The sequence below is a fragment of the Callorhinus ursinus genome, unplaced genomic scaffold (assembly GCF_003265705.2).
Source record: "Callorhinus ursinus isolate GAN/ISIS: 27379988/994484 unplaced genomic scaffold, GSC_fseal_2.0 scaffold13, whole genome shotgun sequence".
Taxonomy (NCBI): domain Eukaryota; kingdom Metazoa; phylum Chordata; class Mammalia; order Carnivora; family Otariidae; genus Callorhinus; species Callorhinus ursinus.
Window position 1 is genome coordinate 651,126 of NW_027397075.1, and position 12,725 is coordinate 663,850.

Below are 12,725 nucleotides of genomic sequence, written 5' to 3' on the forward strand. Positions count from 1 at the left end.
CTCAGATTCTATCACAAGCTGTAACTAAAGTGTCAGCCAGCGCCAGAGTCTCCTCTGAAGGCTCAAATGGGGAAGGATTAACTTCCAACCTTGCATGGTTGTTGGCAGGATTCCATTCCTTGCAAGTTGTTGGACTGAGGGCCTCGGTTCCCACTTGCTGGATGTTGGCTGGAGGCCTGTAAATTTCTTGCCCCATGAGACTCTCCATGTGGCTATTTACTTCATCAAAGCATGCCAGCTGAGAAGGCAGTAGAGAGAGTTGGCTACCAAGATGGAAGTCACAACCTAATCACAGAACTGACATCCTCTCAACATTGCTGCAATCTATTGGCTAGAAGCAAGTTACTCAGTCTGAGGTGATTACACAAGGGCATGAATACCAGCAAGTGGGTACCATTGGGGGCCTTCACAGTGCTTGCCTGCCACAAAAAGCAAGACAATAAGCAAGAAAAATAAATGAACTAGATTGTATATTAGGAATCGTATTTATAGGGGAAAATAAAGCAAGGAATAGAGATGGGAAACATGAGAATATAATGTTAAGTAGAGTAGTCAAGTCCTTGCTGAAAAGGCAGCATTTCAGTAAAGACTGGGAGGAGATGATGGCACGAGCCTGGCTAAAATCCAGGGACAGAGCCTTCTGAGCAGAGGGGACAGCAAATGCAAAGACCCTGGGGTGAGTGTAGGGTTGGAGTGTTGAGGACCAGCAAGGAGGCTGGATTGGAGGGAGGAGAGGGTTAAAAAGATAACTCCAGAGTGGCACAGGGAGGCCAGATCACACAGGTCTCATGGTGAGACAGTAGCCACTCCAGGGCTTCGAGAAGGGCAGGAAGTGGGTGCTGGGTGAAGCACTTGCCACAGGGAACCCCTGAATTCTCCTGCTCCATTCTACTTCCCACTCTCGCTGGAAAGGATGGCTGATAAGGCTGGCCAAGGTCTAGACAACCAGCTGAAACCAGGCAGAAAGGAGTGTGTGCAGGACCCGGCGCTTCCAGAGGTGGCCTCGGTTGCCTTGGCAACAGGGGGTTCCAAAAACCTCCCCAGGGACTCCTCAGGGCGGCAGCAGGCCTGGCTCATTTCTTGTAATCTAGCAGCATAAGGACATAAAGAAATCAATTTATTGGCACAAACAGTCCTTCAGGCTCCTGTTCTTACCTTCCTTAGAATTTCATTCAGTGCAGAGCTCATCGGATCTCAGTGTGCAGTGGATTGGTGAGCATTACTCTTGGTGGGAATGGGCCTCTCGTGAAAAGGGACAGGGTGGTGTCCCTGAACTTCACGGAGTAAATGGCCTATGCTATGTGGTTAGTGATGGCTCTGGGTTCCAATCCCAGCTCTGCCATCTGCTAGCTGCATGACCTCAGGCACACATGTCTTGTGCCTCCTCCCATATATGACTGAGACCCCTATGTGCCCCAGATCCTGACCCCTCCCCTACCTTACCTCCCTTTTTCCTGAATTATTCAAGTTTTTTCTCAAATGTAACCTCCTCAGTGACATTCATCCCTCTCTCCTTATTTTAAACTGCAACATCTGAAATATCCAAATGGCCTATCAAATATGAAGAAGGGGCTCAACTTCATTGTGATTAGGGAAATGCAAATTAAAACAGCAAGGCACACACACAGGCCCTTTGCAACCAAGCTTCCCCAAAAAAGGAATTTACATGTGTTCCCATTTTCTACCCTCTCAGCCACTCCTCAGCCCCCTGCAATCCCACCTTGGTCTGTAAAGAAGCCCTGCATGAAGACAGCCAATGACTTTAAGGTTGCCCAAAGTTACTGAGCCAGATCTGAACCCACCCTAGATCCTGCCTTTTCCATATTCTTGCACAGCAAAATGAGATATAAACTCTGCAAATGCTTTGCAAGGAATCTCTTCCCAAGGCCAAAGTGAAAGTCATGTGAAGGTCATAAACAAACTCATTTGAGACCATTCGAAATCTTTCTCCCGCTCGTGTGCCCACCACACACACACACACACACACACACACACACACACTCTCTCTCTCTCTCTCTCTCTCTCTCTCTCTGCGCCCTGGCCCTACATGAAACCAAATGTCTCTAAGTTGGGGAGACACCCCAGACGTCCTCCAGCTGGGCTCACCCTTGATCAGACACCTCTGGTTGAGTTTCATAAACTGCTGCTACTGCTGTCTGGTTGGATTTCTGTCAGACAGCTCCCTATTAACGCTCACAGGCAGCAAGACAGTGCATCACAACATTTCTAGCCGGCCTCTCCTGGGGGCTTTCTGCCCCTGGGCCCCACTTCCCTCACCGCATGTACCCCCTCAAAACCCTGCTCTTCGCCCCCAGCTTCTCGTAATGGATGAACTGACCACACATTAACCGAGAACTGAAGGCAACCTTTTGTTCAGCGAACAGTTATACCCAATAGACCCAGGATGGGTATTGGGACTAGAGAAATGGATCAGACACAGGCCTCTGGCCTCAGTTTCTCTATATGGAAGTGGGACTAATGACAGTACCTGCCTTATAGAGTCACAGTGAAGATTAAATGAGATAATGCACTTAGTACAATGCTCTACACATAATAGGTGCCCAATAAATTGAAGTTCTGCTTGCATCCTTAGAGGGGCAGATTTGCATCATTAATCCTTTTTCCTAGGGTGCTCCCTGAGGCTAAAGGCACACATGGGCAACAGGGTCTACCATCACTGCAAAAAGGACTCCTACTCGTTCAAAGGTAATACTGTATACTAAATGCACCACAAAGAGTTTGGCACTAGTCACTTTTATTACAGTTGCTGTGACTTTTAGCTAATAATTATTAAGCACAGTTGTCCAACACTGTTCGAATCACCTTATGTATATTAGCCCACTTAATCCTCAAACAACCCTATAAGATAAGTATTATTATTATTATTTTGTTGTTGTTGTTATCATCATCTCCCCCATTTACAGGTATGGAAATGAAAACAGAAAGAGGTTAATTTGTCTATGGTAACTCAGAGAGTAAGTGACAGAGCTGGGATTTGAACCTAGACAGTCTGACACCCAAACTCTCAGTCTTAACTGCCATGCTCTACTGTTACGATTATCCTTCAGACCCTGCTTACTCCACCAGATTGGACAAGGATCAAATACGACACAGTAAAGTCCAAGATCACAAGGACATTCAGGTGAAACACTGAAAAATCAGTATTTAAGGTAAAACTCATATATAATCTAAAATTCACCTTGGAAGATATATCATCCATAAAGTCAGATGGTTCTGAGTATTACTGTACTACCTCCCCTGGCCAGTTTTTCTTCCAGCATCAAAACAGAAAGGTAATCCCTCAAACACCAAAAACAAAACAAAACAAAAACACTTGATTAAGGATTGTTTTGCTGAGTGAAATTTTGGCCAAGCTTGCATGGTTTAATTCCCACTAAGTTAAATGGGTGTCTAACATGATGTGGTTCCACTGCATGTGTGTGGCTATGCCGCATAAACTCTACAGCTAACACTTACATAATAGCCTTTGTCACGTGTTGGGCACCACTCTATGTGTTTTACATGTATGGATACACTTATCCCCCCAACAGCCCTCAAAAGTAAGTACTGTTGTTATCATTCTCATCTTACAGACGGGGAAGCTGAGGCACAGAGTTTCAGGCATTTGCCTTAACATCACCTAACTGGATTTGACCCCAGACACTCTGACTCCAGGGGCCACATACCATGCCATCTCTCCAAGGATCCCAAGGTGAAGTGTGCTCTTCCCCTCCCTCCATGCCTCCAGCCAGCTTCCTCCATGATCCAGCTGCCTCCAAAGAGCCTGTTGGTCTCTGGGAAGAAACAGTCTTGTTGAATCCTCTCTGAAAGCTAATTCGGCCATTTACTCTCAATTTGTAGCGGATGCTGTCGTCTCTCAGATTTCAAAGAAGATGAATGCATGGGTCAAATTGAATTAAAAAATTTAATTGAATAAGACAGAACCAGACAGCTTGATGGAAGACTTTGATCTGATAAGGGGAGAGTAGAAATGTGTGCTCCAAAGGCCGGGGTGTGATGGGGAGCTGTCTGGACCTTGTCTAGCCTCTTCTCATCTGCAGGAAAGCCAGTTATGCCAATTATGGGTGAGAATGCCCTGAGGTGGTGTGGGGAAGACTGTTCCAAGGCATTTACCAGATTACCATGTCCCCAAACAGGCTGTGAGCTCGCCCACCTTCCTATCTCTGCCTCTAGACCAACATAACTCTGAGCCCCTAAAAGTCAGGGACTTTGTCTCAGACCTCACAAGACCTCTGTGTAATGGACACAACAGGAACCCTACAAAAGAGACATTTTTTAAAAAGATTTTATTTATTCATTTGTCAGAGAGAAAGAGCACAAGCAGAGGGAGAAGCAGGATCCCTGCTGAGCAAGGAGCCTGATGCGGGTCTCAACCCCAGGACCCTGGGATCATGACCTGAGCTGAAGGCAGACTCTTAACCAACTGAGCCAGCCAGGCACCCCCAAAAAAGATATTTAAAGAGAGAGAGACAGAGAGAAATACATTAAATCAGTAGTCCACAGACCCAACCTGCAGACCCAGCCCCCAGACTTGTTTGGCGTGCCCACTGGATTGTTTGTTTTCTAATTAGATATTTCCCACTTTAAAATCCATATCGGTAGCTTCTCTACAAACACTGCTACTCAAAGTGAGGCCCCAGACCAGCAGCATCGGCACCAAGTGGGAGCTTGTCAGAAATGCAGAATCTCAGGTCCCACCCCAGATGTTGTAAACCAGAATTCACATTTTAACATTAAAGAAGGAAAGAAGGACTTGCTTCAGATCAGTGGTTCTCACCCCTGGCTACACATCACAATGACCTGAAGAGCTTTTTTAAAAATCCAGACACTCAGGCCACACTCCACCCTTTTCATTTAGAATCTCTAGGGGTAGGATGCAGACATCAGCATTTTTTTAAAGCTCCTAGGTGATTCCAATGGGTGGCCAAAGTTGAGAACCAATTGATTAAAATGACAATATCTGGGAACACTTGGTTTCCTATTCCCACATGACAAAGAGTGGCTAAGGCTCAGGAGCCGTTCTCCAACCCCAATTGTCCTCATCATGCATTTTCATAACCTGCACATACCACATGCCTATGACCCACAACTTACGTATCTGCTCGAGGTCCCTGAACCCCTTCTCCTCCCAGAACGCTCTCTCTACATTCCTCATCTCCCCCTCTTTTAAGAAGGCCACTAGCAAGAAGCAGCCAAGCAGTTTCTAATCAAGTCAATATGCATGCAGTGTATGACCGAGCAATTCCACCCCTAAGCTTCCATCCAAGAGAAATGAACACACAATGCCCACAAAAAGACTTATACAAGAACATCCATACACCTTTATTAATAACAGCCAAAACTGGAAACAACCCAAATAACCATCAACAGAAGAAAGGATAAACAAGCTGAGGTACATCCATTCAATGGAACAACTAGCAATAAAAGGGAACAAATTATTGATCCATGCAAAACACAGATGAATCTCAAAAACCTTATGGTGAAGGAAAGAAGGCAAACACAAAAGTGTATATGCTACATGATTTCATTTATATGAAATTCTTTTAAAATGCAAAACAAAGATATGGGGATAGAAATCAGAGTAGTGGTTGCATCTGATGTGGGAGGGGACAGTGACTATAAAGAGTCATGACAGAACTTTCTGGAATGATATGAATGTTCTCTATCTTGATCTGGGTGATGGTTACATGGGTGTACACATTTGTCAGAACTCATCAAATCATACCGTTAACATTTGTGCATTTTGATCTATGCAAATTTTACCTCAATAAATTTAACCACTAATTAAAAAAAAAAAACTCAAGATGCAGCGTGGGGTAGGGGAATGTGTGTGTGTGTGTGTGTGTGTGTGTGTGTGTGTGTGTGTGTGTGAACTTAGGAATTTGAGTCTTGACTCCTCTACTTTCAACCTGAAAGATCTCAAAGGAGGCAGAAGTCAGGCCTATAAAAGTGAGAACAATAGCACTCTGGTAAACACAATTGTTTAGCTACCCAATTCCTTTCTCTCTTGCTAACTCTAATGAGGGATGAAAATCACATAGTCACTTTCCCAGCCTTCCCTGCAACTAGGAGTGGCCCTGTAACCAAACACCATAATATGTAGACAGATGCCTAGGAAAGATTTTGCATTTCTTATTAAAAATGAATAAATAAAAGGAACAGTTGTAGCTGGTGCCATCCTTCCCTCTTCCTCTTTTTTGCTTTGAAAACAGATGTGATGCCTGGAGCAAGGGCAGCCCTCTTTTGACCATGAGGCAATAAGCAGTTAGAAAAAGCCATGGGAACTCAGACATACTGGTCCTGACACTGCTGAGATGCTAAATCAAGGTCAGCAGCTGCCTACCTCCAGAATACTTCTTCTATGACAGAAACAACCCCCAGTTTTTTAGACCACTGTAAGTCAGGCTCTAAGTTCCTTGCAACCAAAAGCATCCCTAACTACCCATCACCAAAGATTTCCAGGAGGAGTAAGTGAAGTAATCTTTATGAAATCACAAAACCTTCTACCAGACAACATTCGGTGTTCAGTACAGGTAAGTTCTTTCCTCCCAAACCCCGTTTCAGAAATCTGGACGGCTTGACAGCAAAAATTGTATAATGGATTAAAGTGGATTTTTTTTCTAGTTAGTGAACAGATAATACAGGCATGTGTGATAGCCAGAATTCAGTGCCCACCATGGTGTCCACATCCTACTCCCCAGAATCTGCAAATATGTTTCATGACAGGGGAGGATTAAGACTGTAAATGGGATTAAGGCTGCTATGCAGCTGACCTTGAAATGGGGAGATTATCCTGGATTATCTGGGTGAGCCCACTGCAATCACAACGGTCTTTAAGCATAAAAGAGGGATGAAAAAATGTGAGTGTCAGAGGGATGCACTGTAAGAAATCAGTGCAACTGAGCACTGACTGTTTGAAGATGCAGGAACCATGAGCCAAGGAATGGGGGTTAGCTCCAGAAGCTGAAAAAGGAAACGGTTCTCTCCTAGAGTCTCCACAAGGAATGCAGCCCTTGCTGATGCCTTAATTTTAGCTCAGTGAGACCCACTTCAGACTTCCTACCTCCAGAACTGTAAGACCATAAATCTGTGCTGTTTTACGCCACTACATTTGTGGTCACATGTTACAAGAGCCATAGGAAACTAATGCAGCGGTATTTGGAGGCTGAAGTGAACACAACAAACAACCCCTTCTCCCAGCAGGATTAAAGAACTTCAAATATTCCAGCCAAATATTCTAAATCTTGATCTGGCTGGTGGTGTATGCACATGTAAACATACGTAAATTTTGTTTGCCATATATGCATTATACATCAATTAAAAAGTCAAAAAGGCACAGCAAATGTCATGAACATACCTTTTCAGAAAAGTCCCCCTAAATCCAGTCAACTGAGTCAGTAGGCTAGGAGGGGACAGGTGGCATTTTACAGAGGAGTGGTCAAGTCCCACCATCAGATGGTAGGGACTGGAGGCAGAAGCCAGCTCAGTTAAGAAGCTTCCACCCTCTGACTGCCCTCTAATGCCTGACACACCTGTCAGTCTTGCTTTCATACCACCTTCTCCAACATCTTTCCACAAGCATGTTGCCACCCTTGCCTAAGATGATCCTCCAACTCTATTTGTCCAGTAAAACCTTTTTTTTAAGATTGATTTTATTTATTTATTTATTTATTTATTTATTTATTTATTTATTTGACAGAGAAAGAGAGAGAGAGAGACAGCAAAGAGAGGGAACACAAGCAGGGGTAGTGGAAGAGGGAGAAGCAGGCCTTCCACTGAGCAGGGAGCCTGATGCAGGACTCGATCCCAGGACCCCGGGATCATGACCTGAGCTGAAGGCAAACACTTAACGACTGAGCCACCCAGGCGCTCCAGCCCAATAAAATCTTTATTCGCACCTCTTGTTCCAGTGTAATTAACAGTGTGTCCATGTTAGGATGATAAATCATATAATCACCTACCTTGAACAAATTGTTGAAGAAGTGGCATTCAGGGAGAAGGAACCCAAGGGAAGAAATCACTGTCCCTAGTACACCCCCTCCCAATGCTTCTGAGTTATGGCAAAATAAAGAGGAATGAGAAGTCTCACTCACTGTTTGGGTCTGACCATGATCATACCCTCTGGCCCACTGACCACACCAGCCTCATCATCACAAGGATGAGCTCAGAACAGCCGAGGATATGGATCTATAAAACCTCACTCACGTCCTGCCCCTGGCCCAAACCAAAATGCCCACTCCATCCTCCCTGGGCAAAAGCCATGTGCTTAAAAGCATCACGTGGGACCCATTCAAGGTAATTAACAACCTGTTAGATGTCATAAACCAGCCCCACTCCCCGGATCTTTCCCCAACCTTGGGACTTAGATGAAAGGCAGACAAATTTGGTTTCCACTTATCTTTGGGCTGAACTTTTTTTCTTGAGCTGACTAAATAACATCCTGCCTTCTCAGGACCAGAAAACACTGTCTATTTTGTGTTCAGTGACTCTGGAGTCCCTGTGAAAGTCACCTTGCAGGAGTGATCTGGTGAATTCAGCCCACTTTGGGCTGGTTTCCCAATAGCATGAAGATAATCAGACTTTGGTCCGTGGCTCAGCCACCTCCTGAGGCTAGAGACACACAATAGTGTCCCATTAGGCTCACCTGACAGCCAGCATCAACAACCAAACATATGGGTGGATGAGTCTTCAGATCATTCCAGTCCCCAGCTGTGAAGTCTTCCAGCTAAGTCACACAAGTCATCATAGGACAGAGACAATCCATCCCACTATGCTGTGTCTGAAGTCCTGACCTGAAGAAACTGTGAGAGATAATAAATACTGTTATTATTTAAACCACTGTGTTTCTACGGTAATTTGTTATGCAGCAGTTTATAATGAATACATAAAGAACCTGAATCATACCAATGTCATGTAGCATGCAGATGTAAAATCCTATGGAAGGGCAGGGATTGATACTTTTTAAGGTATGTAACCACCTCTGGACCAATCAGAGTCCAGGAGAAAGCTACACCCTGACTGACCCAGCTGGTGGCCCAAATGGGACACCATGATGGACAACTCCACTTGCAAAGCAAGGAGGGGGAGAAGGGTCCTCTCAAGAAAATGATGCTGGCAGACAAAAGCAATGTCAAATACAGTAACCTCATTGCTTATCTCTTTTCCACTCCTGCCTTTCCTGCTCCTGTTAACTATAGTGATGTCTTCTGCTGATGGCAAAAGTGTTAGCCCATTCCTATTAAAGATATCTCCACTGATGTTTCCCACAGATAACTGTGCTAGGACCACGGATATCAATGCTACTGCCAAGGTCAGTCTCTCATTGAAGCTGGAACTCTCTACGCACTGATGCCTTGAGCTGTATTTTTCCTTTTTATGGTCATTTTATTGTATTCATAGCCGTAAGAATCAGGTATTATTCTGAACTGAACTATACGATCAAACCACTCAGTTTCTGTTCCAGTTACTCTGCTGGAACCCAACACATGTCCTCCGTGTTCCTTTTACTTAAAAAAGTGATTCTCAACCTTGGATGCGTATTAAAATTACCTGGGGAGCTTTTAAAAACAATACAAATGCCCAGGCCCCACTCAAAGCCAATTATATTAGATTCCCAAGGTAGAAGACTGAGCATTTGTACTTTTAAATGCTACTACAGAAAATTCGAGTTACAGCCAGGGTTGAGACCACTGATCTGGAGTGAATCAATCACACTCCCCCAAGGTTGGCAGGACCACTCTCATGGCCACCACAGCTCCCTCCTTGTCATCGCCAATAGCAAGTTCTATCAGTTCCACCTTCTAAATGTCTCTGGTATCAGTCCATTTCAATCCAGTTTCATCAGCACAGTTTCATCAGCACAATGCAGCACAAGACACCATCATCACTTGCCTGGCCCACTCCAAAAACCTACCTAGTCTTCCCCCTTCTCTCCCTCACTCTGCTCTCCACTTCCAGTTTTGCCTCCTTGCAATGCTTCTACACACAGCAGGCAGAGTGACCCTTTTAAAACATAAGTCAGGCAATGTCATTCCCTTGCTTAGAAACTATCACTGACTTTCAATTGGACTTAAAATCCAAACTCCTTATCAAGACCTTCAAGGGTCTAGTACCTGTCCCCTCTCCAGGCTCACCTCCTGGCATTCCCCCTGATCACTAAGTTCCAATCATCTTAGACCAGCCCAAGCCAAGAGAACTTTCTGTGATAAATGGAAATGTTCTATATTTGCACTATCCAACATGGGACCCCACAGCCAGGCACATGTGGCTATTGAGCACTTCAAATGTGGATAGTGTAAGTTAGGATCCAAATGTTTTATGTAATTTTCAATTATGTAAATTTAAATAGCCACATGTGGTTAGTAGGTACCATACTGAACAGTGCAGTACCTGGATTTCAAACATGGCAAATTCTTTACCTCCTCATGGTTTTAGAACAATTCTCTCTGCTTGGACCTGGACATGAGAGAGGAGTGGTTCTCCAAAGGAAAACAAGGGAGAGATATTCCCAGACTAAGGGATGGTGTGAGGTAAAAGCAATAGGTGTCCACCTCAATGAGGGAGAAATCAGGGCTGACTCTAGAGCAAATAATAGGGAATGGTAAGGGGACAGCCCAAAATGCGGAGTTCAAGTTAAAGAAGTGTTCAAATGTGAATGTGGTACAACACAGTGGAAAAGCAAGTTGCAAATACATACAGTGAGTCCACTGACATAAATTCAGAAATCCACCTAATGAAACAATTCACTGTTTACATCTACAAACATATTAGGCAAAACTAAAGAAAAGCAACAGAATGATAAACAGAAAATTCACAACAGTGATGACTTCTGAGGGAAGAGAGGAGGAGACACAATCAGGGAAAAACAGAACAGTCCACCCTGAGCACAGGTATGGTGTTCACTGCTGCAGGGAATTTTAAAACACTAAAACAGGGCGCCTGGGTGGCTCAGTCATTAAGCGCCTGCCTTCAGCTCAGGTCATGATCCCAGGACCCTGGGATCGAGCCCTGCATCGGGCTCCCTGCTCTGTGGGAAGCCTGCTTCTTCCTCCACCCCCCGCCACCCCACCCCTGTGCTTGTGTTCCCTCTGTCAAATAAATAAAATCTTTAAAAAAATAAATAAAACACTAAAAAAAGTAAAAAATTAATTGATCTGTTTTTCACTTTCACCAAGCTCCAGAAATTCTTAACAATGTCAATGATACAATACTCCTCCCCTAAAAAAAAGCTTTCGTTGAAGTTCTAAAAATCGTTGCAATGGTTTATATAGGTATGTATAGAGATGTATATATGTAAACTTCAAATTTTCACATTATATTGCTTATCCTTTATGCCAGTTACCAATTTTTTTGTCTTTCAGCTCCAAATTTTTCCATCTCTGACCTGCTATGAGATTCTGGAGTTGGATCCTATGAATGGTTCTCCTCTGTCAAATGGCAGGTTAGGTTATGTCAGCAGAGAGCGCTGGAGGGACACTGCAAAAGGGTGGCGTGTCTGTTCCTGGTTGGAAAGTTAGGGCATGGCAGCCAGCAGGTGGATTCCCAGGGGGTTTTAGGAGTACCCCAATGAGAGTTTTGCCAACATCCCAATGGACTGTTTTCTGCTCACCAGCCCTGGCTTTCAGCACTTTACCACTGTGTGGTGAACCACAGCCCTTCCTCTCCCACAAGGTCCAAATCTCTTCCTTGGGGTGGGGCGGAGCAAGATGGCGGAGGAGTAGGAGACCTGGATTTCGTCTGGTCTCAGGAATTCAGCTGAATAGGGATCAAACCATTCTGAACACCTATGAACTCAACAGGAGATCGAAGAGGAGAGTAGTAACAACTCTCTGAACAGAGAAGCGACCACTTACTGGAAGGTAGGACGTGCAGAGAAGTGAATCCGAGGCGATACTCGGGAGGATAGACAGCGGGGGAGGGGGCCTCCATCAGCCGCTTCTGGCAAGTGATAGAGCCGCAGAGCACAAAATCGGAACTTTTAGAAGTCAGTTCCACTGAGGAACGTCGCTCCAGTGGCTAAGCGGGAGGTGGAAACCTCGCAGGACAGTGTGGACTCAGGACCCTCGGGGTCACAGAAAGACAGGGGCTGCCTGAGTGCGGCAGAGTTCCCAGGTATCAGAGCGGGGAAGCCGGCTGCAGAGACGGCGCCAAGGGGCGAGCTCGCAGCTCGGGGTGGCCATAAACTGTGATCCGCGGCCCAGTTGGGCCACTGCGCCTCCAGCAGGGACCCAACAAGCAGCAGAGCCAGGGGGAACCCCCTCCCTCCCCCAGGAGGAGCGGCGCGGGAGAGCACCGCAGGGATCTGCTGGGTTTGGAGACTACACAGGGGGTTGGGTGCCAGAGATAGAAACGCTGGGTCACAGGCCAGGTGACCACGGAGTGCAGCCAGAGACCGGGTAGACGGGAGTGACTGCTCTTCTCTGGGGCCGCACTGAAGAGCGGGGCACCGAGTTCTCGGCTCCTCCGGGCAGAGAGTGGGAGGCCACCATATTCACCCTGGTCCTCCAAAGCTGTACCGAGAGCTTGAAGGAAACAAAAGCTCCTGAGAGCAAACCCGAGCAGCTTGTTTAGCCTAGACCGACAAGGGCGGGGCAATTCCGCCTCCGGCAAAGACATTTGGGAACCACGGCAACAGGCCCCCCCCCCAGAAGATCAGCACGAACAGCCAAGCAAGCCAAGACCAAGTTTACCGATCAAGGAGAACG

At 45.6% G+C, this 12,725-nt stretch overlaps 1 long non-coding RNA gene across 1 annotated transcript in view; it reads right to left on the reverse strand.

Moving 5' to 3' along the window:
• The window catches only part of LOC141373964 (uncharacterized), a 221,158-nt gene that overhangs the window by 187,153 nt on the left and 21,280 nt on the right, over window positions 1-12,725 (reverse strand). Inside the window, exon 2 of the long non-coding RNA XR_012380421.1 lies at window positions 8,666-8,822. This is a non-coding gene — a long non-coding RNA (uncharacterized lncRNA). The remainder of the gene's footprint in view (window positions 1-8,665; window positions 8,823-12,725) is intronic.